This window comes from Budorcas taxicolor, chromosome 10 (assembly GCF_023091745.1).
Source record: "Budorcas taxicolor isolate Tak-1 chromosome 10, Takin1.1, whole genome shotgun sequence".
Lineage (NCBI taxonomy): Eukaryota > Metazoa > Chordata > Mammalia > Artiodactyla > Bovidae > Budorcas > Budorcas taxicolor.
The window spans coordinates 15,618,236-15,643,296 of NC_068919.1; the positions used below are offsets into that span (position 1 = coordinate 15,618,236).

Genomic DNA, 25,061 nt, shown 5'->3' on the forward strand with positions numbered 1-25,061 from the left:
GTGTGTGTGGACGTGAGCACAGTTTGAGGCCGTCTGTCTGAGCAGAGTCTGTGATGCCAGGGGTGGTTTTACAGTCACTGAAGTGTGAATTGACAAGAGAAGGCAGTTGGTGGCTGAAGGATATGGATGGGATGTGTAAGTGTAAGTTAGAAAGGACTCGTGAGGTGTCACCCACGTGATGTGTGAGTCCCATATCTGACACCTGAGTCAAGTGACCTTCCAGTTTCTTTAATTGCCTCCAGTGATGGGGAACTCAGCACTTCCAAACAGGACCTGTTTTGTCATTGGACGTCACTGACTACTCACTAGACATAAAAGCAGCTCACCCATGTAGACTGCCTTCAGAGTCACAAGAAACATCCCCAGGCTTCACTCACTCACTCATTCATTCATTCATATTTGCTAAGCACCTAAAATTACCAGTGGTTCAGTCACTAAGTTGTATCTGACTCTTGCAAATATTATTAACACCAGGCATTGTTCTAAATCCTAGGGATGCATTGGAGGAGAAGGCAAACTCAGGCTCTGTCTTCATGGAATTTACAGTTTTACCTTATCTCACAATACCCCTCTGAGGTTGGCAGGGCAGGGATTAGAATTAATCCATTTTGCAAACTGGAAAACTGAGGATGGTGGTGGTGGTGACAGCTGAAATTGTAGAGGCCTAGAATGTGTGAGGTGCTTTGTATATTTTATTGAATCTAATCTTCACATCAACTCTGTAAGGTAAGCACCATAAATATCATCCCCACTTTACAGATGAGAAAGCTGAGGTTCAGAGAATTGAGGTTGCTTGCTTAGGTTCATACAGCAAGGATATGGCTCTGTCCTTTTCACCTTTACTCTGTGCCTCTAGAAGTGAGGTCCTGAGACTTGCCAGAGTGGCAGGGTTGGGGCAAGAACTGAGCAGCTGGACTGAGACCTTGGGCCCCTGGCAGCACTGTTGGGAGGCCACATGGGAATCCGGGCAGTATCTGCCTTGTACAGGCTGCCAGCAGTAACCTCCAATCTCTCCTGCCTATAGCCTTGTTTATCCTGCCTCCTCAGTGCCACCCTGCCGCCTCCTACAGCCACAGAAGTAGGTGAGTCCCTCTTGGACAATGTCCAGGAGAGATTGTGGGCATCCTGGTGTGAGAAGCCAAGGGCGGCCCTCAGCTCCCTTTGCTCTGGAGATCCTGATGGCTTCTCCATCCAGGCAGCCGGGCGCCTAAGGATCCCAGGAGCAGCAGACACAGGCAGGCAACAGTGGGTGTGATCACTGCATGCTGGGTCACAACTCCTGGGTAATCCTGGTTTGCACCACTTGCTGGAATGAGATCGGAGGCTGACACCTTGAGCAGCCCACCCCCTCATTGCCATCGCCATGATCTCAGCTGCTGCTCTGAGCCTGGACACCGGGAATGCAAACAGGGATATTGACAGCTGGATTGAGAGGAAACCCCTTCTGATTCCTCCCTCTTTGCCCAACCCTTCTGGGTTCATCCTCCATGGGAAGGACAATTCTGAGCCTTAGGGACAGGATGAAGTGGACTCAAACCACTAGGGTCACAGGTTCTTCTCCTGCCCAATCTGGGCAAGCGACTTAACCTCTCTCTCTGTTTTCTCCTCCAAAAAATGGGGATAAATCAAGCGAGCCAGCTGCCCGACTTAGACAAGGTCATCCATGTCAGGGTGCTCTGTAAGCTGGAAGCACCCTGCTGAGGCTAGCTTTTAGACCCAACAGTGATCACAATTACTAACAAACATATTAATGATGATGCTCAGAGCATCCGTGTCTTTGAAAGACACCATTCACTATTTTCTCCAACCTGGAACTCATATCGGGAACTACTATTTGTAGGACCTAAAACCAATATATGATGTATCTCTAATATTATACATTGGACTCACCTGAGGGGCTTTCTAAACATCAGACCAGCAGGTTCCTGGGCTCTGACTTCAGAGATTCTAATTCAGTGGCTCTTAGGTGGGGCTGAGAGTCTCTGTGTTTAGCTCCATTGCTAGTGGCTGAAGGTCTCACCCGTCCAGAGCAGGGACGTTACAGGACAAGTGGCAGCATTCCCAGGGACCCTTTCTCCTGGCTACAGTAAGGCTCCTGACAGCGGGTGTACAGAGCACATCACTGCAGAGGCAAAGGGACCCAGGTCTGCTCGGTCCACCAAACAGGGCTTAGGATCTCTCAACTGGAAGCTTTCTTTTATGCAACTTTCTGCATTGAGGCCAGGACAAAAACTTCTTTCAGTAATTTGTTTTTAAGGCCAGGCTTCTAATTCTAAGACCTAGGAATTCTATTCCTAGGTACTGACTCCAAACGTTTGTCCACACAAGGAATGGTATAGGCACGTTCCCAGCAGCTTTATTTGCAACAGCCTCAAACGGGAAACAACCTACTGTCTGTAGCACCCGGTGGATGGACACTGCCCCCTCACTGGGGCTCTGCCGGGCAGTAGAAAGGAGCAACCTAATCCACGCAGCAACAGGGGTGAATCTCAGAAGAACTTGATGTTGCATGGAAAAAAGCCAAATGTCAAAGTCAATACTCTATTCCATCTATGTGAAATTCTAGAAAAGGCAAAGCTAGTCCATTAGTAGCAAAAGTCAGACCAGTGGTTGCCGTGGGCCAGAACAGCAGGTGGAGCGGGGCCTGACTGCGAAGGTACCTATCAGGGGACTCTTTGGGATGGTGGAATTGTTCAGTTTCTTATTTGTGGGGAGTACTCATCAAACTGTATGCTTAAAATGGATGCATTATATTGTCTATGCATGATACCGAAATAAAGTTGATTCCAAAGGGGGGAAAAAAAAAGGCCAGGCTTGTTGAGGTATAATTTGCATGCAGTAAGAGTCGTCCTGTCTAGTGTACTGTCTGTGTGTCTCCGCAGCTGTGTGCAGTATGTAGCCACTGTCATCATAAGGCACGTTGCTGTCACCACCCCCCAAAGTTCCCTTCTGCCCCCTTGCAGTCAACTTCTCCCAGCGCCAGGCCTTGCCACTCATCTGTTTCCTGTCTTTATAACTTTGTCTTTTCCAGAATATCATATACCTGCATACCTTGGAGATACTGCTGTTCTAGGCCACTGTAATAAAACAAATATCACAATCAAGCAAGTCACAAAAATTTGGAGGTGCTTACAGAAATTATGTCTATACTATAATGTAGCCTATATGCACTTAAAACTGTGTAATAGCGATGGCACCCCACTCCAGCACTCTTGCCTGGAAAATCCCATGGATGGAGGAGCCTGGTGGGCTGCAGTCCATGGGGTTGCTAAGAGTCAGACACGACTGAGCGTCTTCACTTTCACTTTTCACTTTCACACATCGAAGGAAATGGCAACCCACTCCAGTGTTCTTGCCTGGAGAATCCCAGGGATGGGGGAGCCTGGTGGGCTGCTGTCTATGGGGCCGCAGAGTCAGACACGACTGAAGCGACTTAGCAGCAGCAGCATTATGTCTAAAAAAAAAAATAGGCATGCGTGCTAAGTCACTTTAGTCATGTCCGACTCTTTGTGTACATACCTTGATTGAAAAATACAGGGACTTCTCTGATGGTCTAGTGATTAGAATTCACCTGCCATGCAGGGGACACAGGTTCGATCCCTGGTCCGGGAAGATCCCACTTTCCTCAGGGCAACTAAGCCCATGCACCGCAGCTGCTGAGGCCCTCGCTTGTGCCTTAGAGCCTGTGCTCCACATCAAGGGAAGCCACCACCAGGAGAAGCCCTCACTCTGAAGCTGGAGAGTAGCCCCTGCTTACTGCAGCTAGAGGAAGCCCATGCACAGCAACAAAGACCCAGCACAGCCAAAAATTAAAAATAATGTTTCTAAAAAAGAAATATATAAAACAAAAAATTTGCAATCGTAACATCAAAGATTACTGATCGCAGATCACCAAATATAATATCAATGAAAAATTTGAAAGACTGTGAGAATTACCAAGACAGGACACAGAAACACAAAGTAAGCAAATGCGGTTGGAAAACTGGTCCCAGTAGACTTACTGGCTGCAGGGTGGCCACAGACCTTCAATCTGCAAAAACGGCAGCATCTGCAAAATGCAGTAAAACGAGGTCTGCCTGTAAATGGAGTCACTCAGGAAGCCTGTGTCTGGCTTGTTCCACACCTTCATCCATGGCTTTGGGTGTGTCCGCAGCTTGCTCCTTTTTATTGCTAAGTAGTGGTCCATAGTATGGAGGTGCCACAGTGTATCCTCCTCTTTGTTGTTCAGTCACTAAGCTGTGTCTGACTCTTTGCAGCCCCGTGGACTGCAGCACGCTAGGCTTCCCTGTCCTTCACTGTCTCCGGGAGTTTGCTCCAACTCATGTCCATCGAGTCGGTGATGCCATCTAACCATCTCCTCTTCTGTCATCCCCTTCTCCCCCTGCCTTCAATATTTCCCAGCATCAGGGTCTTTTCCAATGAGTCAGTTCTTCTCATCAGGTGGCCAAAATATTGAACTTTAACTTCAACATCCATCTTTCCAGTGAATATTCAGGGTTGATTACCTTTAGGATGGACTGGTTTGATCTCCTTGCAGTCCAAGGTCCCAAGGATCCTCCTGGGGTAATTTAATTATCCCCAGCTGTTGTCCAGAAATCCTGTCTAGCAAGAAATGCTGTTTCTTTGATTCACATATACATCTTTCTGAACTGGCTGCTTCAAAAGTAACAGTAGTTCATTCTTCTGCAATATTTTTGTAATTACCTCCAGCATGCCTCTTCCAGGGCTCAGAGGTCAAGTGTCTACAAGATACAGACAAGAAATATGATTAGGGAGGTGACTTGAGCAGGACAGGGACAACCCACTTACTTCCTGAAGAGGCAGCGATGTAAATATGGGCCTAGAGGGGACACATCTTCTGATTTCTGGTGTTTCAAAAAAATCAAGAAATCTGAATCTTTATGAGAAATATCCTGATTTTTTAAATCTTGGCAACCAATTCAGAACATTTGATTTATGGCATTGGCCCTCGAGCCCCACATCTGCGGGCCAGATTGAGTCTGTGGATCTTGTCTTGTGGCCCGTAGCTAGTGCTGTGCTAAGTACTAGGGCTGCAGAGAGGAAGGACTCTTGCCCCGAGGTCCTGTACTAGTGGGAGAAACCAGAGTTGTAGACCCACAAGTGTAGACACTGCACCCTGGGGTAGGGGCTGTGAAAATGAGCCATGTGAAAATGTGTTTCGAGAAGACAATACTGTACCTAGTCCCTGAGACTAAGTGAAAGGCTCCCCAGATGAGGTGACCTTGGATGAGTAAGAGTTTGCCACCAGGAGGGACAGGCCATTGGAAGAATCAGCATGGGTGGGGAGGTGTGGCATGGAAGAGGCTGGACCCTGCAAAGCGTGGCAGGTCAGCGGGTCTGGGCAGGTGCTTTGGGCACAGGGGTTGATTCACAATCCATTCTTTTCATGGACTTGACCCTTAGATGCTATATTTTCAAACCAGGAAGTTGGCACTGCCCCTGGATTGTTTTATTCCTAGAGCACACCCTGTCAAAGGCTTCAGTGCCATTGTCCTGGAAGTCTGGCTGCACCCTTTGGAGAACAAACTGTGGCCTCATTTCAGGCCGCTCAGCCCTTCCCCTGGGAGGTCCAGGGCTCTGGAGCCCTCTGCCCGATATGCTCGGCAGATCAAAGGAACACAAGGGCCCCTACAAGTGATACCATCAAAGCCAGTTCCTAGGAAGGATGAAGACCGAATGGCACAAACATGTAAATGGTGGAAAAATAGCACCAATCCCTAGGGGGTTTGAATTATGTCATTATGCCTTAAGGACGGAGCGAAAGTGAAAAAAGCTCTTGAGACTACTCCAGATTCTTTCCACCCCAAAGCCTTCTGTGGCTGCATGCAGGGGAGCCTGGTGCCACGACGAGGTTGAGTTTTGCTCTTTCGCCTCCTCTGCGCCCTCTGGGGGGGAGTGATATGGACAGAAAGAAAACAGCAGCCTGGATGATAATAGATGCAGGACTGCCGGCTTTTGAGTGAGGGGACAAGATAGCAAGATCGAGCCGGGGTCCCCATGGCAATCACCGCTTTTAGAGCAGCGGCCCTTAGATGTCACTGAGAGGGGCTCTTAAAAATACAGATGCCCAGACCCCCTCATCAACCTTCTGTCTCCTTGGCTGGGATGGCCCAGGCATCAGTACTTATGAAAAGAGACCTTCCCAGGTGAATTTAAGGTGCTGCAAGAGCTGAGAACTACTGCTTTAGAAATAGTGGCCTGGAAGTATGACGAGAGGCTGGGGCCATAGCCCTAGCCCCTCAGCTGCCAGTCTTGCTGCGGAAGTTACAGATCAGCTAAGAGGACCGAATCACTGAGCCCCTTAGCAGTTACTGATGAGAGCCATGAGGGCTCTGAGCATCAGCCCTGGAACCAGACTTCTGGGTCCAACCTCCAGTCCCATCACTGCAGACTGTGGGACCTTCAGTTCAGTTCAGTCGCTCAGTTGTGTCCAACTCTTTGAGACCCCATGGACTGCAGCACACCAGGCCTCTCTGTCCATCACCAACTCCCAGAGCTTACTCAAACTCATGTCCATTGAGTCAATGATGTTATCTAACCATCTCATCCTCTGTCGTCCCCTTCTCCTCCTTCATTCAATCTTTCCCAGCGTCAGGGTCTTTTCAAATGAGTCAGTTCTTTGCATCACGTGGCCAAAGTATTGGAGTTTCAGCCACAGTATCAGTCCTTCCAATGAATATTCAGGACTGATTTCCTTTAGGACCCACTGGTTGGATCTCCTTGCAGGCCAAGGGACTCTCAAGAGTCTTCTCCAACACCACAGTTCAAAGCATCAATTCTTCGGCGCTCAGCTTTCTTTATAGTCCAGCTCTCACATCCATACATGACTACTGGGAAAAACCATAGCTTTGACTAGATGGGCCTTTGTTGGAAAAGTAATGTCTCTGCTTTTTAATAAGCTGTCTAGGTTGGTCATAACTTTTCTTCCAAGGAGCAAGCATCTTTTAATTTCATGCCTGCTTAGCAAGCTACTTACCTTCTCTCTGCCTCCATTCCTTCCTCTGCACAATGGGCACAATAATGCCAGCCTAAGAAAGATAATCAGGACTTAGTTAATACACGTAAATTGCTTCTAACAGTGCCTGAATGTTATTTGTTCCATTACTTATTATTAATTTTTATTTTTGCTTGCTTATCTGTTTTGCTTTTATTTTGTGAATTCATTATTATTTTTGTTCTGTGTGGGTTTCATAAGGGAGTTTTGGAGATGACTAAGGCACTATTCTAATCCTCAGGAAATTTAGAGGCAAGATCTGAACACAGGAAAAGCAATACATCAGGGTGGGGCACCTTACTCTATGTGCCTGGAATCCCTGTGAAGGGACCCAAAGTGTGGAAGGGATCCTAGCAAGGAAGAACATGTTGGTGGGGAGGGCACTGGAGCTGTGTGGCTCCCACTGGAGGTGGGACTGGTGGCACCCCAGCACACAGAGAGAAGAGGACAGGAGTCCCCTTGGGCCATTTCGGGGTTGGGAAGAGAAAATAACCACGTGCCCGGGACGAGGTGAGTCTGGCTGCAGCACAGTCCCTGGGAGGGCAGACCCAGAGTGATGGTTTGGTGAGAGGGGCTGGTCTGGTCTGGTCTTTGTCTTTGGGTGGGATGGGATGATATGAGCAGGAAGTGTGCAGGAGGAAGAGGGGCCTGGACAGACCCCCCAGCCTGAAGGGGTGACTCAGGGGTGACTGGGCACTGGCCAGAGCCAAGGCAGGGAAGGAAGGGTGACCTCGGGGACACTGCCCTCCTCCTGGGGAGGCCCAACCTTTGTTGTTGGTGGAAACCGAGGCCGTCATCACCCACGTCCCCCCACATTCACTGGGCCCTTGTTGCTCACCTCTCAGGCCAACTCAGAGTCTCCCCAACCACACAGTCGCTCAGCAGTGATGAGCCCACAGAAGAGAGAGGCCCCAAGCGGGCGGAGGTGTGTCTCATTCATTCAGTTAACAAGCCCTCATTAAACCTCTGCTGTACGAAAGGCCCCGCGGGAGATACGGATATTACAGACCTGGTCCCTGCTCTCCAGAAGCCTCTAGTCAGAGACATTTGGCCTCTTTGTGCTGGGAATCTAAAACAAAGTAGGCATTATATGGGTGGGGTTGGGCTAGAAATATAGAGTATTATAGGAGCAGGGGCTTCCCTGGTGGTCCAGTGATTAAAACTACACACTCCCAATGCAGGGGGCATGAATTCACTCCCTGGTCAGGGACCTAATATCCCAAGTGCCACATGGTACAGTTTAAAAAAAAAAAAAGATATTATTGGAGCAGAGGGAAGGAAGACGTTGATTCAACTGGGAGATCTAGAAAGGCTTTCTGGAGGGAGGGGCATTTGCACTGGGCCTCAGAGATGGTCTTAGGTGTCTCAGTTATCATTTGCTGAATTGGATCTTGCAGGGGCAGCTTGGTCTCCCTCCATCTGCTTCCACATCCCCCAGACCCCCAGGCTCCCCCTACTTATCCCCACCTCCCAGTGTCCCCATTGGACCAACTTGATTTGCTGTGTGTCTGAGGTATCACTAGCTCGATGAGGCTCTACGCCGAGGGAGTTTATTTGCCCTCTCCTTTGTACCCCAAATCTCTCCCTGCTTCCAAACTGGAAACCCAGCAGGAACCCTCTACAAAGAGTGCCAGGAATCCCAACAGCCACCAAAACACAGCAGCCTCAGTGCTGGAGGGAGGGAGAAAGATGAAAAGGCAGCTTGATTTTGGTGGGCACTTTGCATATATTAGTAATAATGATGATGAACATTCAAGAGTAATGCCTCATTAGCATAATGACCATATATTGAGTGGCTTCTCCGTGCCAAGCACTTCGCATGCATTATCTCATTTAGTCCTCACAATAGCCACCGAGGCCCCACAGCTTACTTGTTAAGCACACACCCAGTGGAGCTGGAAGGCCTCGGTTTGAATCCCCGTTCTACCGCTTCCCAGGGTGACTTTGGGCAACTGACTGTGCCCGTTTCCTCTCCTGCAAGAAGATATAGCACCTGCCTCATTGGAGTGCTGTGAGATTGACGTAAGTTGATATTGTGAAATTATAACTGCAGTACCTAACACACAGTGAATCCTACATATTGTCAAAAACATGAAAACTTGCAACATAGCGCTTTACCCATGTCACAGACAAAGAAGTAGGAACTCGGAGTCAAAGGATTTTTCAGCCTAGCTGCATGTATGGAATCGCATAGTATGTGTCAGATAATGTCGTCAGCAATTTACCTGCATTTTCTCACTTAATCCTCATATCTAACCCATGAGGAAGCACCACTGTTATCTCCACTTGCCCTGCAAACAGAGCCCTGAGAAGTAAAGCAACTGGTCCATGACAGTAGCTGGCTCATGGTAGAGGAAGACTTCTAACCAGGGTGGGATGCTAACACAGGAGGAAGGGACCTCTGTGTCTCCAGGGACAGCTGTGTGATTCTCCTCCAGGTGGGACAGGGAGGAATGAATTGAAACTAGGTGGCAGAGGTGCTTTTACTTCAACTTGTGTTAGCAGAGAGGCGCTCAGGAGGTGAGCCCTCCAGGGAGTGCCGGGTTAGCCTTGGGATTGTGCTGGGGGTACTGGGCAGGTCTTGGTGTTCTGTCAGTGCTCCATGTCAAAAGTTCTAGAGTTATCAGTTTGGAGAGTAGTATTTAGGTCAGAAACACAGGAGGGTAATTGGAAAAGCTCCATGCATGGCTGCCATGGAGAGTTGTGTGAGCTGTGCCCTGCACAAGGGCACCTGGCGGAGAAGCAGTTGGGGCTGTGATCCAGCCTGAGTTCTACCCATGGAGCAATGGGCTCTGGCCTGGAGCTGCATCTGCCAAGAGGAAGGGGCCCCTTTGTCTGTTCTCGTCAAAGCACCGTACAGACAGGGGTGGTCTGACTCCCATAATGGGGTCAATAAAGAGACTGTACCTGCAGAGGTGAGGCTGCAGAGGGCAGATGCTGCCAGTAGGTTGGTACTCAGGGAACCTCAACTTTGATTTCCATAGTGACCAGGGAGGCCTGAAGCAAAGAACCCAACCTTGGGCCAGGACTGAGATGCAGTGATGGATGAGAAAATGCTGAGCACCCAGCAACTTCACGGGCTCTGTGTTGTGCTCATGAAGTGGATGGGGGCCCATAGAATGGTCAGCACCAGCAGCAGCCTTGGTGGGGACCAGATCCAGCGCTTTGGGATGGGGCTGAAGAAAAGGCTAATTGAGAACCCTGACCCTGTGACTGTGACCCCAACTCACTGGGGAATCAAGGAGCTTGGGTGAGTGTATGTGTGAATACCATGAGAGAAAGGGGAAAGCACTTCAAAAACCAAGAACCCAGACTTCCCTGGTGGCGCAGTGGATGGGAATCCCCCTGCCGATGCAGGAGACGTGGGTTCAATCCCTGATCTGGGAAGGTCCCACGTGCCATGGAACAGCTGGGCCCGTGAATCACAACTGTTGAGCCTGTGCTTTCGAGCCTGGGAGCTGCAACTTCTGAGCCCCTGTGCCCTATAGACCTGCACAACAAGTGTAGCCACCACAACGAGAACCCCACGCACCACAACTAGAGTGCAGCCCCATACTCGCCACAACTAGAGAGAAGCCCGTGCAGCAATGGAGACCCAGCACAACCAAAAGTAAAATACATAAGTAAATCAATTCCTTTAAAAAACCAAGGACAGTGGGATGCCCTGCCAGAGGCATCCCCGACGGCCGTGTCTTGTCACCGCGCTGCCGTTCTGTTGAAAGGGGACGACGGGGTGCTGGCGGTTTTGCTCATTATCCCTCTGGGCACTGTGCCAGATGTTTTACATACGTAGCCTCATTCTCGTCTCCACCCTCCTTCCTCATGGTTTCTGTAGTAATGACAGCATTCAGTGGAATAAAGAAAATGGGCTGGGGGGGGGGGTGGGGCTGGATGGTAGAGGAAATTTTCTTGCAAGCTTCAACAGTGTTGCCGGATGGGAAGGTGCTGTGTGGGTGGTTGTGTAGCAACGGGCAGTGTGAGTCTGATGACCGCGTTTTCCCCGAGTGGTCGGCGTTATTACCCCGAGTTGTGCAACGTTTCCTGCACGTGCACAAGAGGCAGAGGTATCAGCCCACCCCAAGAAACCCCGCTGAGAGAGGAGAGGAAACCTGGAAAGGGAGTGGAGGGGCCGTGGTTTCCTTCGCCCTCTGGCAGAGATGGGTCTGCCAGGCATGGATGAGGCTTCTTCATAATCTCTAGGTTCTTGGTCGTGGGGGCAGAGCGTCTGAAACGTGGAGACCTCATGGAGGCAGGTCACAGGTAATGACCATATCCAGAAACATCTGCTACCCTCACCCAACAGTTGGGATGCTGTTGACTGTAAGTAACAAAAGCAGCCAATTGAGAATGACTCAAGCTCTAGACATATTCACAGTTTATTGAACAAGAGGCCTGGAGAGAGGAGGTCTAGGGTTGGTTTTGTGGTTCAGCAGTAGTCATGTATGGATGTGAGAGTTGGACTGTGAAGAAGGCTGAGCGCCAAAGAATTGATGCTTTTGAACTGTGGAGTTGGAGAAGACTCTTGAGAGTCCCTTGGACTGCAAGGAGCTCCAACCAGTCCATTCTAAAGGAGATCAGTCCTGGGTGTTCTTTGGAAGGAATGATGCTAAAGCTGAAACTCCAGTACTTTGGCCACCTCATGTGAAGAGTTGACTCATTGGAAAAGACTGTGATGCTGGGAGGGATTGGGGGCAGGAGGAGAAGGGGACGGCAGAGGATGAGATGGCTGGATGGCATCACTGACTCAACGGACGTGAGTCTGAGTGAACTCCGGGAGTTGGTGATGGCCAGGGAGGCCTGGTGTGCTGTGATTCATGGGGTCGCAAAGAGTCAGACACGACTGAGCAGCTGAACTGAACTGAGTGTCATTAAGTGAAGAAGGAAATGGCAACCCACTCCAGTATTCTTGCCTGGAGAATTCCATGGACAAAGGAGCCTGGCAGGCTGTAGTCCCTGGGGTCACAAAGAGTTGGACACAACTGAGCAACTATCACTCACTAACTCAGTGTCATTAAGAACCCAGGTTTTTTCTATCCTTCTTGTCTGCCTCTTTATCATGTTAGCTTTTGATCAGGGGCTCATCACCTCATGGGCCCACAAAGGCTGCCACAGCTCCAGGCATTACATTCCCAAATGCTAACAAAGCCTGGAAGCAGTATATCAGCAAGTTTGGTAAGAAAGAGCTTTTATGTCTCTCATTCGATTAATGAGTTAAAAAAAATCTTTCCCAAGAGTCCCCCACTGAACTGGGTGATAGGGTATCTCCTAAGTGTGAGGGATGCTAGAACAGTGAGTATCCCTCCTGTAGTGAAGTGGGTGGAAAGGGATGGGGATGGCTGGCATGTACCCAGTCAGGAGCATCTGCCACAACACCCTTTTTCCAGGCACTTGTCCCAGTGCTCTCAGGGAATACCCAGATGGCAGAGTCATGGAACAGTTCTAAAGTTATGCTTGACTCCCTCCCTCCAACTCCGAAAATCCAGTCACTTACCCAACAATTGGCTATTGACCCTATGCGCAGGACACTCTGAGGGAGACCAAGAGGATGGAAGCAGCCCAGAGAGGTAGGCATTGTTTTCCTCCAGTTTTACAGATGAGAAGGCAAATTCTGAAAAGCTAAGGAACTTGTCCAAAGTGTGGTACATACCTAGCAAGTGGTGGTGATTGTTGTTAAGTTGTTGAGTCATGTCCAGCTCTTTGTAACCGCATGGACTGCAGCACACCAGGCTTCTCTGTCCTTCACTGTCTCCCAGAGTTTGCTCAAAACTCATGTCCAATGAGTCAGTGATGTTATCTAACCATCTCATCCTCTGCCACCCCCTTCTCCTCTTGCCCTCAGTCTTTGCATCAGGGTCTTTTCCAATAAGTCAGCTCTTTCCATCAGGTAGCCAAGGTTTTGGAGGTTCAGCCTCAGCATCAGTGCTTCCAGTGAATATTCAGGACTGATTTCCTTTAGGATTGACTGATTTGATCTCCTTGCAGTCCAAGGGACTCCCAAGAGTCTTCACCAGCACCACAGTTCTAAAGCATCAATTCTTTGGCGCTTACCCTTCTTTATGGTCCAACTCTTACATCCATACATGACTACTGGAAAAACAATAGCTTTGACTATACAGGCCTTTGTCGGCAAAGTGATGTCTCTCCTTTTTAATACACTGTCTAGGTTTGTCATAGCTTTTCTTCCAAGGATCAAGCATCTCTTAATTTCATGGCTGCAGTCACTGTCCATAGTGATTTTGGAGCCCAAGAAAATAAAGTCTGTCACTGTTTCCACTTTTTCCCTGTCTATTTGCCATGAAGTGATGGGACTGGGTGCCGAGATCTTAGCCTTTTGAATGCTGAATTTTAAACCAGCTTTTTCACTCTCCTTTTTCACCTTCATCTTTAGTTCCTCTTCGTTTTCTGCCATTAGAGTGGCATCACCTGCATATCCGAGATTGCTGATATTTCTCCTGGCAATCTTGATTCCAACTTGTGAGTCATCCAGCCTGGCATTCTCCGTGGTGTACTCTGCGTATAAGTTAAATAAGCAGGCTGACAATATACAGCCTTGATGTACTCCTTTCCCAATCTGCGCAAGATGTACAAGCTGGATTTAGAAAAGGCAGAGGAACCAGAGATCAAATTGCCAATATCCATTGGATCATAGAAAAAGCAAGGGAATTAAAAATATATATATATCCATCTACTTCTGCTTCATTGACTATCTGAAAGCCTTTGACTGTGCGGATCACAGCAAATTGTTGGAAATTCTTAAAAAGGTGGTAATACCAGACCACCTTACCTGTCTCCTGAGAAACCTATATGCAGGACAAGAAGCAACAGTTAGTACCAGGCATGGAACAACCAACTGTTCCAAATTGGGAAAAGAGTATGTCAAGTCTGGGTATTGTCACCCTGCTTATTTAAGTAAGTGGTGGTACTTGGATTTAAACACAGGTCTGTCTGATTTTAGAGGCCTGCTCTTTCCAACCTGCAAAGCTGGCATGTGGGCCCAGCTTACAGCCTTCTTGCATCTTCTTTTTACATGTAAAGAGAACAGATCAGACCATGAAGTGTACACTGAGTACCCACTGGGACCTGCAGCCAGGAAATACTGCAAGTGCGCAGGAAGGGTGAGTTCCCAGGGACAGTGTGGTCAGAGACCCACTGGAGCCAATTCACTGGCCTCTTTGTGTGTGTGTGTGTTATTTTTTAATTTAATTTTATATTTAATTGTAGTATAATTATTTTACAATATTGTAATGGTTTCTGCCATACATCAGCATGAATCAGCCATATCACTAGCCTCTTGACACCAGCAACCACAGCAGAGAAAGTCCTGACATGCCTGTTCAAGGAGAGTCCCTTCTCTTGAACTGCCAGAGATCTCTGGCATTGCTTGAGTGGGATCTCTGTTGGTAGAAAGACTCTCTCTGTTGACCATTACTAATGGAAGACAAGAGAATGACCAGCAGGCTGATTCCCCAGATCCCAGAGCAGCCACAAGACCAGGCATCAGAAGCCTGGGATGACGTTTCAGAGCTACACGTACACGGGATCCCCCTGGTTGTCTTGTCTGCTCAAGCCTGGCCTCTGTGGTGGTGACGGGATCTCTCTCACTCCACCTCCTGCTTCTGCGGCCACTTCTTCATTGTGAAGAGACTTGCAGGCACCCCTGCCCCCGCGTGCATAACTCCAGGGGACGCCATTCATGTGGTGCACAGAATATATATTCTGTTTCGAATTCTTTTCCATTATATGTTATTACAAGATATTGAATATAGTTTCCTGTGCTATATGGTTGCTGCTGCTAAGTCGCTTCAGTTGTGTCCGACTCTGTGCGACCCCATAGACAGCAGGCTCCCCCGTCCCTGGGATTCTCCAGGCAAGAATACTGGAGTGGGTTGCCATTTCCTTCTCCAATGCATGAAAGTGAAGTCACTCAGTCGTGTCCGACTCCTAGCGACCCCATGGACTGCAGCCTACCAGGCTCCTCTGTCCATGGGATTTTCCAAGCAAGAGTACTGGGGTGGGTTGCCATTTCCTTCTCCCCTGTGCTATACAGTAGGTCCTTGTTTATTTTGTGTATAATAGAGTGTAAGGAGATACAGATTCTTTACTTCTCTAAGGCTGATCTGATCTCATTCAGGAGCCCCGCCTTGAAGGGCCACAGTGATGGAATGCGTGGAGCTCCACGCAGTAGAGCCAGTCTGATTTAGTGATTTAGACAGTCTTGTGATGTTAAGACTCGGCCTCTTTGAGCTAATTTGGCTTCTGCTTGAGTGACTCCCAAGGGTTGTTGTTCAGAGCTCCTCCCCTTCTGACTCTTTTGTGGAATGGCACCTGGGGATGTAGACAGCAGGGCTTACCTGACCTGGGGTGTCAGGGGGAGGGAGACCTCTGGCCGGTCCTCAGACATGTCCTGGCTGCTGTCTGCTGAGGTGTGGCTGGTGTCCCCTCGCAGGGCATTCCTTGGGCATCTGCATTGGAGTCTGCAGTGGACAGACTCGTAGTCCATTTTCCCTTGGCCCTGAGGGCAGCATCCATCCCCTGCTGGGCCTTTGGCCCACTGTCTGTCTTCCTCACAGCCTCTGCTTCAGTGAGCTTGCCCCTCGCCATGGCAACCTCCTGCTGGCCTGTGGCTCTTGGATCTTCCATGTCCTCCCTGTGGGGCGTGCAGGGCCGGACTGCTGGCTTCCCTTCACCACCCAAGAGCATATTTAACCACTGTTAACCAAGAATATTAATTTTGTCCCACCCACCCCAACCCCATATGCAGCACGACACAGTAGTGATTTCAAATATCCTTGATCGTGATAACCAACAGAAACATTTCAAAGTCAAGTTTGCAACTAAAAACTAGACCTTGGAAAAATTCTGCGCTAGAAGAAACATCACAAGGCTCTCGAGCAGAATTCTTTTCTCTGCCTGAGAATTAATGCAGTATGCCACCCACCTGACATTCCTGCCGGTCTTTTTCTCCTCTATGCATAGAATAACATCTCATTTATAAGTACCCACTTCAAAAATAAGTCGGCATTTTCACCTCATTTAATGTTCCTTTTCAGCTTCACAAAGAAACCAGTAAATAAAACTGTCGACGACAGTCACGACATAGGCTCTCACAGCAAGATAAAAAACTTGGAAATATGCAGAGATGCATCGACGCTATTTTACATAAAAAGATGTTTAAAAGTGCAAGGCAAAATCTGCAGGTTTTTTAGGGGAGTTTTTAGGCACATCCATCTCTTAAAGCAAGCTTCAGTGTGAATTCCAGTTTTTTTCTTCATGACACTTGTTTTAGTTAGTCTTTCTTTAAAAAAAAAAATGCTGAAAGAGGCTCCAGAGTGCATGCCTGGCCCTCCCTGTCTGGCCATTTCCCTTGGCCATCTTAATTCTGAGAGGTCACCTCTTATTTGGCCCAGGGCCATCCTGAGTAGTGGTCTCTCTCCTTCTAGAATACCAGTCAAGAAGTTGGAGAGAAACACCTCTACCCTCTGCCGTCAGCACCACTCTCAACCTACAAAACACACCCACCTCCTCACTGAGATTCAGGCCGAGCGTGTGGAAGATCAGGGCATGCATCTGAATCTCCTGTCGTCTCTGTTTCCTTCTCACTCTCAGTCTCTCCTTCTGCAAGAAGTGGGCTTCCCCTCCTTCTGGTGTCTGACCAGGACACTCTGCCGTCCAGTCATCCAGGAGACTCTCTTCATTGGCTATCAGGGGGAAATGGGAGTCAAGAACAGCCTTTCAAGTCTGGCTCTTAAGACTGTTGTGTAGCTGCAGAGCCTGTAGTGGATGTCAGAAGCTGAGTTGTTCGGATTGCTGTTTGAACAATCCTAACCCTCTCTGGGTGAACGGATGCCCCGAGGAGGAAGAGAGGGCAGGTTGTGGTTAGAAAATACTAAAGAGTAAAGCACAGTGACATATTTAGAAAGAAAAAATGGTGCTCTTCACACTTCTCTCTGTCCTCCTCCCCATGCCCTTCTCTCTGTAACCAGCCACTGCCTCATAGAGCTCACACTTAAACCCGCAGCCTGTCACCGCTGAGTATGGGTCCCTCCTACTGGGCAGAGCTCTAGAGCTGATCTGGAGGTCCCCTGGGACACAACACGGCCACCTAGAAGGAGGCTGTGTCCCTTGTGAGTTTGGGGAATGAGTGCTGTGCTGGGGGAACTAGCCAAATATCCAGGTGGAGTCTTCCTTCCTCGCCGGGTCCTAAATTAACTCCGAGATTCTTTTTGTAAGGTGACAGGTAGAACATCATACCTGGTAAAGAATCCGCCTGCCAATGCAGGAGACATAAGAGACATGGGTTCGATCCCTGGGTCAGGAAGATCCCCTGGAGGAGGAAATGGCAACCCACTCCAGTATTCTTCCCTGGAGAATCCCCATGCACAGAGGAGCCTGGCAGGCTGCAGTTTATAGAGTCGCAGAGTTGGACACAGTTGAAGCGACTTAGCACACTAGCACAGAACATCATAAGACAGTCGTTGGTCAGGGGTTTTTTTCAAACAAAAACCATTTTATTTTCTCAGTAATGTTAAATTTGGACTTCTCTGTTGACTCAGCAGTAAAGAATCCACCTGCCAATGCAGGAGACTTGGGTTCTATCCCTGGGTCAGGAAGATCCTCTGGAGAAGGAAATGGCAACCCACTCCAGTGTCTTTGCCTGAAAAATCCCATAGAGAAAGGAGCTTGTCAGGATATAGTCCATGGGGTCGCAAAGAATGGGACATAACTTAGTGATTAAACAGCAACAACAATGTGAAATTTAATCAAAAAATTTCTGTTCTTGTCTCTAGACCCTCAGCTGGTGAGTCCCCTTGAATTGTTCCCAGCATCTTAGCGGAAATGTTGACTCTTACACACACACACACGCACATACACACTCACACACACACACACACATCCCTTGGAGGACAGTGCAGAGTCTTCTGAAGTAAGCTCTGTGCATGTGGCCTGCTGTGTGCTCACTGCCCTCTCTTATGCCCAAGATGACTGAGAGGAATGTAAAGGGTTCGCCCCTTTCCCTTCTCATTTGAGGCACTGAGAGATGGGCCGGCTTCCTCTGTTCACTGACAGAGATCCTGCAGCCCTCCCCTGGATGCAGTTTAGATAAATGAGCTCTTGGGAAGGAGAAGGCCCGGGCCACATTACATGTTCCCTCAAGGACTGTTTATCAGCCCATCTTTCTCTGCATTTACAGGCAACAGGAAGCTATGGTCCTTGTCTATGAGGTAGACGGTCTGAGAGCCTCCTGCTTACAGGGACCAAGCAGAAGGGCCCCGCTGCAGGGCTCTGGGGAGGCCCATGGGATTCCGCCTGTGGACAGCTCCAATTGTTCCTTTCCCAAAGAGCACGCCAACACATCATTTTAGGAGGTTCTGTTGACAGGGAGCAGCATCAGCCCGTGCTGCTGCTGCTGCTGCTAAGTCGCTTCAGTCGTGTCCGACTCTGTGTGACCCCATAGACAGCAGCCCACAAGGCTCTGCCATCCCTGGGATTCTCCAGGCAAGAACACTGGAGTGGGTTGCCATTTCCTTCTCCAATGCATGAAAGTGAAAATTGAAAGTGAAGTTGCTCAGTCATGTCCGACTCTTAGCGACCCCACGGACTGCAGCCCACCAGACTCCTCTGTCCATGGGATTTTCCAGGCAAGAGTTCTGGAGCGGGGTGCCATTGCCTTCTCCATGCTAGATCTGCCCACAGACGTACAAGCCTTGCAGTTCCCCGGCCTGGAGTTAGCCGGGTGATCAGATCCTGTGGGGGAAGAACCTCTGCCTCGAGGACACACCCACCAGGTGCCAGGGGATGGGCCAGGTGCTCTCAACATGGGATCCCAACTCATCCCGAGAGTCAGACAGGACATTTCATAGGGAAGGAGCCTGAGGGTGGCAACTGGGCCTGGAGTCTCCTTAAAGCTCACCCTTTAGCCCCAACTATCAAGTAACCTTAAAAAAAAAGTCTCACCTAACAAGGGACCAGAGGGCCTCTAAGGAGAGGATGTGAGAAGTAGAGGTTGGAAAGAGAGTGAATCAGCCGTCTTGGGTTGAATTCCACCAGTCCTTATTGAGCAGCTATCGCCTGCCTAGTCCTGTGCTGGATAATCCCGGGATGCAGAATAAAGCCCTGAAGGAATGCATGGCTCTTTGACTGACTTACTATAAGACAGGGTGATTGTCAAAGCCAGTGAGATCATCTACAACACTTCGTGAAGTATAAATTGATGTAATTTACATAGTCTTTACTATTTAAAAATAATAATTCACAAAGTATTCACAAAACACTTTCACACATGTTGTTATTTTATTGGTGCCTCACACTGCTTTGGGAAAAAAAAAGGTATGAGTTATATCCATTTTACAGATGCCCAAAGGGCACAGTGCCCCTTGTACTACAGCTCAGGGACCTAGGTAGCTTCATCATCACCAGGCAACTTGTTAGAAATGCGTATTCCCAGACCCCCAGACTTCCTGAATCAGGCGAGGCCCGGTGATCTGTGCTTTAACAAGCCTGCGGGGGTGATTCTGACGCATGCAGATTCTGCAGGTTCTGTTTCAGTCCTGGGTGGGGCCTGGGATTCTGCATTTCTAACCAGCTCCCACATGATGCCAGCGCTGTTGGCCCACAGACAGTACACTACAAAAACAGGAATCACCTGGAAGCTTCATTCAAACGTAGAGTCCCTGGTCCACTCCCTGAGAGCGCGGTCCTGCAGGCCTGCCGAGGAGCCCAGGAACCTGAATTTCCACAGACACCCCAGGTGATGCCACATTTTGAGAATCTGTGCTCTGGAGTTCAAGCTTGCAGACCTCCACCCCAGCCTCATTTTCAAAGGTTTTCCTCCTCCACTCCCTATCTCCACTGGCCCTGAACCACCCATCTGATCTCTTGCCAAATCATGGGTTAAGGGGTGTGAGTGGGAGGCTGTCCCTGAGCCAGCGGGGCCCTCAGTTCCTCAAAATAGGTCAGGAGTCTGGCACAGACCAGGCGCAGTGGCTGCAAATAGAAACCATCTGTTGGGTCTGTGCTTTGAGCTCCACCACCCCCTCCCTCCCTAGGCAGAGGAATATAGAGCTCAGAACCCCAGGAGAGGGTGGGTGCTTCCTTGGATGGGGCCTGCCCACCCCAGACACTCCCTCCAGGGCTGCCTGCAGGGGAGAGATGGCAGCGCCATATCCAGTCCCCTTAACCACGCCCCTCACATCTGTTTACCCCCCACCTTCCCACAAGGAGGCTTACAGTGTGTAGACTGGTCATCAGGTGACCTTGCTGTGTGACCTTAGACAAGTCACTTCCTTTTTCTGGGCCTCAGTCTGTGAAATGAGAAGCTAGATTTTAGTGGACCCAAGGGTCCTTTTCTGCACTGACAGGCTATGGTTCTATGAAAGTCTTTTTGTGTCAGGACCACATGTAAGACAAGTTGAGTTCATAGGGAGGCAGATACTTCCTTCTCCTTGCTTTCTGCCCAGGTTGGATCTTGCAAGTTAGAATCAGCCTGCAGATCCCCATAAGGAGATGGTCAAGCTTTCTGATCTGGGGGCTTTTAGAGGCTTTAAGGGGAAGTGACAGGGTCACTCTTCCTTCTTCCTGTCCTCTTGTTCCTGTACTCATTCACACATTTAGTAAACATTCATCAGTACTATATTAAGCCTAGAGAAAGGTAAGCCCAGGAAAGAGAACGAAGGATAAGACATAGTTGCTGCTCTCAGTAACATCCAGCGTGGTTGGGGAGCAAACACGTAAAGAGACCAGTGGCAGATTTTATTTTCTTGGGCTCCAAAATCACTATGGACAGTGACTGCAGCTGTGAAATTAAAAGATGCTTGCTCCTTGGAAGAAAAGCTATGACAAACCTAGACAATGTATTAAAAAGCAGAGACATCACTTTGCCGACAAAGACCTATATAATCAAAGCTATTGTTTTTCCAGTAGTCATGTCACTACTGGGAAGTAGGCAAGAAAGTCACTCAAGAAGGCTGACTACCAAGGAATTGATGCTTTAGAACTGTGGTGCTGGTGAAGACTCTCGAGAGTCCTGTGGACAGCAAGGAGATCAAACCGGTCAATCCTAAAGGAAATCAATCCTGAATATTCATTGGGAGGACTGATGCTGAAGCTGAAGCTCCAATACTTTGGCCACCTGATGCCAAGAGCTGACTCATTGGAAAAGACCCTGATGCTGGGAAAGATAGAGGGCAAGAGGAGAAGCGAGTGACAGAGGGTGAGATGATTGGATGGCATCACTGACTCAATGGACATGAGTTTGAGCAAACTCTGGGAAATAGTGAAGGACAGGGAAGCGTGGTGTGCTGTAGTCCATGGGGTTGCAAAGAGTCAGACACGACTTGGGGACTGAACAACGAACAAGAGACCCTTGTGTCAGGTCTGAGTTCAGATCTCAGTTCCTCCACTTAAGTGACCTCGGACAAACTTAGTTGCATCTGTAAATAGAGATAATAATTGCATCTATGCTGCTGCTGAGTCGCTTCAGTCGTGTCCGACTCTGTGCGACCCTAGAGATGGCAGCCCACCAGGCTCCCCCATCCCTGGGATTCTCCAGGCAAGAACACTGGAGTGGGTTGCCATTTCCTTCTCCAATGCCTGAAAGTGAAAAGGGAAAGTGAAGTCGCTCAGTCGTGTCCGACTGTTAGCGACCCCATGGACTGCAGCCTACCAGGCTCCTCTGTTCATGGGATTTTCCAGGCAAGAGTACTGGAGCGGGGTGCCATTGCCTTCTCCAATTGCATCTATACCTTGGGGTTATTATAAGGATTACAGGATGTAATGATTGTAAAATATTTGGGTCACAGTCCACCCTTAATAAATGTAAGCTATTGTTATTAGTCTGATGAGCTAGAAAAAGGGGAGCCCAGGACAGAATCTGGGGACTTCAGAATCTGGCAACTGCCCAGCTCAGGAGTCATCTCAGGGGAGATGGGAAGCTCTCCTGAAGAGCTTGGAGCAGAGGAGGCTGGCAGCCTTCTGTTCACGTGTCCACCAGTCCTGCTCAGCAGATCAGGAAAGGCTGCAGGGATTCGGGGCGGAAGCCTGCTCCCAGAATAGACTCCATATCTGGCTGGACTTGTGTTGGGTGATGGGCAGAGTGCAGCATCCATGGATGTTTGATCTGAATCTTCCATCTGTAGTCTGTGGAGAAGGCGCCATCCCAACCGTGTTCATTCCCGCTTGACTTTGATCTGCTCCCTGATGGTGTGAGGCAGGCAGGGTGGAGCATGACAGGGGAGGAAGCCCCTTTTCATGGTTGAGAAGATTGAGGGGTTTGCCCAAGAGGCTCTGAGAGTTGGCCTGGAACCTAAGAATTCCGAATTTGCTGGGGATGGAGAGAAAGTCAGTGCAGTGGCTCCAGATCCTGGCCTTCTGTGGTTGATGTGCACCCCAGCCGGAGCTCCCCGATGTGGAGGTTCTGTTGGAGTCTCTTCTTCTGGGATGTGACTTTTGTGAGCTAATTGATATTCTCCTAGCACCATGCAATAGAACGGTTTGCAGTGATGGGAATGATCTATAATCTGTGCTGTTCAGTATGGCAGTGGGTCAGCCTCCGCTGTCCTGCACCCCTGCTGAGATTGCTTGTGCTGTGGGGTGCAGAGAATCCAGAAGCAGACCCTTGAGGGACTCCTGGATCCCTGGAGGCTCAAACTGAGCAGATTCAGAAAGAAAGCATTTAAGCGAGAACACTCGTGGTCCAGCTTCTTCATGCTAGAAATTTCTTGAGTGGTTTCAAGATCTTTTCAGAAGTCCTGGAAGCCAGTAAGAACCCAGTAAGACTATTAAATGCCAGAGCTGGCAGGGTGGGCCATCTCCTGCAGGGAAAGAAGCAGGGATCTACCAGAGGGTCCCTAGTAGGCTAGTGGCTGAGCCCGCTGGAACGTGGGTTTCTGGCCACTTCCCTCACACCAGAGGTTCTCGGATTGCGTTCCACGGTGCAGTCCCAGGACCATTGCTGGAAGGTGCTCCCAGTTCCCTGCTAGATTTGAATGCAAACAGTTCCAGCTTTGCCCGTTTTACATTTAGGAGTTCTGAGTCATATTTTATTTAGAGAAAGTGTTCTTCTGCTTAAAAAAGATCCTAGCTTTTCATTTCACAGAGGAGAAAACTGAGAGAAGAGTCCGCCAGTAATTCCCACCTGACCTGACAAGCTTCTCAAGGCCCTGGGCTGATCTACGGCTCCCTCCAGTCTGAGAACATGTGCCCTGTTCCTCCCATGTGTCCAGTCCTGGGCTCTGGAAAGCAAAGCTGGCTCAGAGATGGAGGAGGACCGGCTGACCAGTGATGGCTTGTGAACCCAGAATGTTGTGGGCGAATTCGGCAGAGATATTGATGATAGTGTCTGTCGTTGATTAGAGTGGCGCACCCTCTGCAAAGCCTCTGTCCCTGGCGTCCCCAGGCGTCCCATCCTGATAGGGATTTCAAGATGTAGGTGTGGCTGATATCCACATTTCGTCGAAATGGACACCGAGCCTGGAGAAGGAAGGTGCCTTACCCCAGGTCACATGGGTGATGACCCAGACAAGACTGAAAATGTCAGCCTTTCTCTGGCAGCATAGGGACAGGGAGTGGCCCTCCCACAGGTCCTGAGGGGCTGGCCCGTGGGGACAAGTATCCAGTGGCCGCCAGGGCAGGTCCTGAGGCTTCCTGTGCTCCCCGGCTGACAACTCTCCCCAAGGATGTAACCGTGAGCTCCCCACCCCACCCTAGTTAGAGATGAGAACAAAAACTACCCCATGTATTTTTTTGTGTGTTCCAGTTAAAGGACTGAGTTTTAGCCATCATCATCTAGAAAGTGCTCCAGCTGGCCAAAATGCATCATTTTGGGGATTGGAGGACAGGATACAGTTTGTCTCCATGTGGAGTGTTCATAACAATTATCTCAGAGGAGAAAAAAGCCTGCCTCTATTTCTTAAGAGGCTATAAGAGCTGTTCAGCTGCAAAATGAATACTTCCTCCTTCCGGGCCCTCCCCTCTCAGAGGGAGACCAGGATGGCCCTGTGCCCAGGGAGAGGCCACCAGGGGCCAGGCCCGGCAACCATGCACATCTGGAGGCCAGAGCTTTCCCCTCCCTCCTCCTTCTGCTGCCAGAGCCCAGCCTCCCCAAGTGAACACTTAATTGAGGTCAGAGTCTCTCCCTTACAGGAGAAGGGAGAGGGTGGAACTAGCGTGTGATAAGCGTCACCCCACTCCATGCCAGGTACTTTGCCAGGCACTTGGCATTTGGTCACGTCATTGTATTCAGCGATTTGGACGACATTATTTGCACTTTGCAGATAAAGAAACTGATGCTCAGAGAGGCTGAGTAACTAGTCTGAAGACACACAGCTAGCAAATAACAGCCAAGATAGAAACCTGCATTGTATGAAAAATGCAGGGAGGAGTAATTAATAGCTTGGTGGAGAGGCCAAAAGAGGAGAAAGCAGGTATTATGTCGGAAAGAACAGTAAACTGTCAGAAGTTCCTTTTTTCCCTTAAGCACTCTATCCAATTATCTCATTTAATTCTTATTATAACTTACTGGGCAAATAACATAGTTGTTTCTCTCTTATGGCTACAGAAACAGAGATTTAGGTCAGTTTAGAAACTTGACCAGAAGGATTTTGCCATTAAGTGATGGAACCAGGACCTGAGGTCACTCACGTCTTTATAAGAGTCAGAAGTTCTGGACAAAGGGCCCGGCTCTGTGGCTTTCACAGCGTATGACTTTGGGACAGCCTCTTAACCTCCCCGAGCCTCAGATTAGTCACGTATGTACCAGATATTTTCAATGGGATTGTAGTACCCGTCCAGCTCTGCCCGCTGGACAGAGGCACCTGGGGGCAAACAAGGAGACGTGGAGGTGGTGTCTGGGGAGGGTCATGGAACTAGTCGCCTTGCTGATACTGTGCTGTCCATGGCAAGGGACTTGTTAAGCCCCATCTTGAGCGCTGTACTGAGTTCAAGAGGCCTTGGCATCCTGGTGACAAGAAGCCCAGAGGAGATGGGGCTGTGTCACCAGAAAGACAAACACTACAAAGAAGGGCTTGGGCCCAGAGCCCTCATGGGCTGA

The 25,061-nt window shown here is 49.2% G+C and overlaps 1 protein-coding gene across 4 annotated transcripts in view; it reads left to right on the top strand.

The window, feature by feature from the left end:
• The window catches only part of CORO2B (coronin 2B), a 150,337-nt gene that overhangs the window by 48,685 nt on the left and 76,591 nt on the right, over positions 1–25,061 (top strand). Inside the window, exon 1 of one of the 4 annotated variants that reach the window (XM_052646148.1) lies at positions 10,216–10,265. The exons of the other annotated variants lie outside the window; for them this stretch is intronic. The gene's annotated coding sequence lies outside the window, so the exon portion shown is untranslated. Of the gene's footprint in view, positions 1–10,215; positions 10,266–25,061 lie in introns of those variants that run through there. 4 annotated transcript variants of the gene reach the window in all.